The 4,788-nt window shown below is 36.5% G+C and overlaps 2 non-coding genes across 2 annotated transcripts; one reads left to right on the top strand and one right to left on the bottom strand.

The window, feature by feature from the left end:
* TRNAP-UGG (transfer RNA proline (anticodon UGG)) lies at nucleotides 1–72 on the top strand. The gene has a single exon. It is a non-coding gene; the product is annotated as a tRNA-Pro (tRNA).
* Nucleotides 73–4,437: 4,365 nt separating this feature from the next.
* TRNAP-AGG (transfer RNA proline (anticodon AGG)) lies at nucleotides 4,438–4,509 on the bottom strand. The gene has a single exon. It is a non-coding gene; the product is annotated as a tRNA-Pro (tRNA).
* Between the last annotated feature and the right edge of the window lie 279 nt (nucleotides 4,510–4,788).

Consider the following 4,788-nt stretch of genomic DNA (forward strand, 5'->3'; position numbering starts at 1 on the left):
GGGCATTTGGTCTAGTGGTATGATTCTCGCTTTGGGTGCGAGAGGTCCCGAGTTCGATTCTCGGAATGCCCCCAAGCTTTTTTATGAAAAAATTATTTATGAAATCCACATGTCGTGAACCTTTTTAAACATTGCACATACTCTCTATTTTTTTATTTCCTAGATAGGTCAACTTTTTAAGAATTTATGAGCATGCACATGCTCTTTGTTTGTTTAATATCCTAAGTAAGAACTCAAATGTTTTAGAAATTTATTATTTATGAAATCCACATGTCGTGAACCTTTTTAAACATTTAAAACATTGAACATACTCTCTAATTTTTTTTATTTCCTAAATAGGTCAACTTTTTAAGCATCTATAAGCATGCACATGCTCTTTGTTTGTTTAATATCCTAAATAAGAACTCCAATGTTTTAGAAATTTAGATCTTTTGGTGTCTTTGTGTGAGTGCATGTGCGTGTGCAAGAGAAAGAGAGAGAGAGAGAGAGATTTTCCATGATACAAGGAATCCTTTAAGCCAACCTTCCAAATGGATTTTTTTAGAAGCAAGAAAGATGAAGGAAAAGTGATGCAAAAAAGAAAATCTATACAGATTTTCTGACCCTTTCAAACTAAGACTTTTTCGTTGAGGGAGCTTTTTTTAGAAGTTACACTTTTTTATAGTAAACATTCCTCCATGAGGAGGGGTGAAGGAATGTTTCCTACCAAGAGAAAATTACACTCCCCACCACCCATCTCCCACCATTACCACCACTACCCATTTCATCACCACCCACCACCATCACCACTACTCTCCTCCTCCTCTCTTTCATTTTTTCACATTTTTCCGCTGTATTTCTCATGCTATACAAACAAGCAAAAAAAAAAATTGAAAACTTCTCATATAAAAAACTCTCATAGGCAAAACTTTCTTTTCCTACGAGAGTTTTTTTCTCTTCCAAACGTGCCCTAAAAGTGCAGAAGATAAAAGCTCTTACTTTAGTTGAACAAAATAATCTAAAACACAACAACTTGTAGATCCTATCATTTATCTTGTGTAATTAGTATGATGTCCTGATGCTTCCTGTTAGGATAGTGGAGCATGTCATTGACTCAACCACAGATATGTTGAATCCAGATAGTTTACTCTCAATTGTGGAATTCACTTATGCTCAGTTGAACGAGATGCGCCAAGCACCTTCTTCCAAGCTTTTCTTCTTGAGATCAGGAGTTGATGATTGGAGTTTTTGACAAACAAACGAATTTGGGATTGCAATAGATAGAAAGTGTGTGAATTTGATGACTCCTTGTGGATTATAGTCAAAATAAGTTAACCTGCTGGGTTTCTTTTACTCAATTTTACTAATGATAATTAATTTGTGGTTAGCCATGTTAACTTGTTTCAGTCATCACTTTCTACCTGAATATTAGTTTAAGGAGATTTTTTATGAGTGAAAAAGCTAACATTATTAACTTTAATTCAGTCAAGAATATTAAGATAGGTTTATGGTGCCGAGCAAACCAGTCATATAGTAGTACAATTTTTTGTTTAAATATGATAAGCCTTAAAATAGATCATCACATGAATTATAAATAAATAAATGGAACTGCTAAAATGGATAAATTTAAAAATGAAATACAGTGTGGTCAAGGGATGGTTGTAAGGGTGATGAGATGAAGGCGCCGGATCAAATCCCGCCGGCCTACGGGTTTGTCCATAGCTTTTAGTGGTGGGTCATGTAAGACAGGGTAGTTGTGGGGCCCCACCTGGGGTTTTCCTCGCTTTGGCAAGGAAGCAGATCAGGTCATGCTGAACATGAGCATTTTTGCTCATGCCGAAAATCGTCGCCGTCTGTTTGCATTTTGGATGAATGCCACGTGGTTTTGTTGACTTTTGAGCTTTTTAAAATGCAAATCGGATGGCCACGATGTCAGCATGAGAAAAAACGCTCATGTTCAGCATGACCTGATCTGCTTCCCTTTGGCAAGGGCTCCTAATCATAAAAACAAACTCTCTAAAAGAGACTTCAATACAAAATGAAAACAACAACTTTATAAACACACGTTTGGTCTAGTGACATGACTTTTGCTTTGTGTACACGAGGTCACGAGTTCAATTCTTGAAACGTCCCAACCATTTTATGTGCTATCTGACCCTATAATGTATCAACTATAACATCTTTTAGAAAAAATTATATGTGCACATGCTCTGTCATTTTTAAAAATCCAAAATGAGTGAACTCATTCATTAATGGAAGCTCGGTATCTTGCATAGCAACATAGATGAAAGAAAACGTACACACACAAACACAAAAATTTTTATTTGTTTTTTACTCAAAGAAACCACCCCAGGCGCAGAGACCTAGCCGTGCTGGCTCAGCCTGCCATACTACTGTCTATGTCGGCATAAAACTCCAAGGGCTTACCCTTCGACCCCAGGGAGTTGCCAAGCTTTTATGCAGAGGGGTGATGCCCATGAGATTTGAACCTAGACTGCTGGTCAAACAGTCTAGGCCCCATCCCACTATGCCAAACTCCTTGGGTCGCACAAACACAAAAGTATTGGGAGGGAGAGGGACTCTATTTTTTATAATCATGTGCTATTATGAATGGACCTTGTTTTTAGCTCAATTTAAAGAAAAAATTTTGTCAAAAGAAATAATATCATGCATCTAGGCATATCAATCGTCATTGTCTTCATAAATAAGCCTTATCACATCTAAATGGCCATCTTGAATTTTTTTTTATCTTATTACTTCAGTGATTTCACACCTTATGAAAGTGTATATGGAAACATATAGGAATAATTATATATAGAGTTTTTTATTTATGCAAAATAAAATATCTCCTCAACCTTGATAAGATCAACTTAACTATTGAGCCATCAATCAACCTCATGTATACACTTTTTGTTCTTCTATTGATACGGTTTCAGATTAGTTTTGAAGGGTTTTTTTTCTAAAAATTGACTGTCATTCACTCTAGATATGAAAAATAACAACTGATAGTAAATGTGTCAAGTCCTTCTCACGGCAATTGAACACAAAGATTGAATGATATTAGGCTGTGTTTGGAAACCTTGAATCAAACGTGTGTTGTGGTTTCTGCCAGTGCTCTCACGCTTTCTGCTGTTTGGGGGCAGTGGTATTGCCAAAATACTGCATTGGGAGTTGGCAGTCCCAACACCACATTTCTCACAAGAGAATGTTCTTGGCAACGCCATCCTCAACACCACATTTTATCAAAACCAAATTTTGACAACACATGATGGATTCATGAAAGTTTCACTATCATATTTCGGGGGTCCTACATTTCACTAGTGGTTGCCCTTTGGCTTGCCTAATAGAAAATTCAAAAAAAGAAAGAAGACTGACCATGATATATTTTAGACAAACCAACTCGGTTTGTCATCAGCACAGGCTTGGCTTGGCTCACCACCTGCTCGACTTGGGGTTCATCCCAAATGGAGATTCAAGCAATCTAAGCTCATTTTGTTCAGTTCATTTTTATCAACCCTTCTTGAAATTAGAGTGGTTTCAAGTGTGTGTGTGACCAAGGGGGGCTCCGCTTGTTTGGCAGGAGCAGTTAGTTCACGTCACCTTGTGTTGCGACGTTGCAAGTTCGAACCCAAATGGTATGATTGTATAACTGGTAGGGGTCTGCCTAACCCCAGTTTTCTCTCTCAAAAAAAAAAAGTATGTGTGTTTTGTGATGAGGAACCCTTGCCAAAGCTAGAGAAAACCCCTGGTGCGACGATCACCCTACCTTACATGGCCCACCTCTAGAGTGGTTTCAAGTGTTAAAATACCAAAAACAAATGCATTAAATTTACATTTAAGCATTTAGATATAATTGACATTATAATGAATACAATTGTTAGGAGAAGAAAAACGGGTGTTTAATTAATGTGCTTGGACTTGGGAAACAAACTTGACATGTTGTCTAGACTTTTGCACTATTCAAGGCATGTTGAATTCAATGTTATCTCCAATCAAATCGGCCCATTCAAATCGAAATGACCTTTTTTTATTGGATGTAGGGGCTGAATTAGCTTACATATATAATGTTTTGAATTTGTATGTTTTTTTATTTTTAAAATTTTTGTGTTCTTTTAATAGACCAACTCAAAATGATTCAATTCAATCCAAACCTATTCAAACTTTTTTTTTAGAAAAATTGATTCTATCTTTTTTAATATTTACACGAAGAAACTGCCCACAAGATCAGAGAGCTACCCCCCCCCTGCGTGCTAAAAAATGGTTATGACAACATTGGTTGAATTTAAGATTAAAACTTAAATAATTGTGATACAGACTCCAAACCAAACTTGTCATGCACCTCAAACGGTAAATAATAAAAATAAACAAGTAAATATCATTTAGTTTTCATGCGTTGATATTTATCATTAAAGAATATAACACAAACTGGGAAAAAAGAAAGAAAAACTTAAAAGAAGAGGGGCATTCCGAGAATTGAACTCGGGACCTCTCGCACCCTAAGCGAGAATCATACCACTAGACCAAATGCCCTTTAATGGAAAGCGGACTTGCAGTTTTTATTTTTATTCTATGAGTGGTATTCACAGACAGGAGAGACGACGGATTCAGCTGATCTCGTCTCCCTTCCCTGCTTACGTCTGTTTGTATAAGAACCAAGAAGACCAAACAAGAATTGTGTCTCCACCATCTTTTTACCTTTTTCTCTGATGGTTTGTACTTCACAACCCATAATTTGTTCATTTTTTTTTAGAGAAAGAAACCGATAATTTGTTCTTCAGTCACCTCATTTCTACCTACATATGGGATTGT

This window comes from Nuphar pumila, chromosome 5 (genome assembly GCF_984573655.1).
Source record: "Nuphar pumila chromosome 5, dmNupPumi1.hap1.1, whole genome shotgun sequence".
Taxonomy (NCBI): Eukaryota; Viridiplantae; Streptophyta; class Magnoliopsida; order Nymphaeales; family Nymphaeaceae; genus Nuphar; species Nuphar pumila.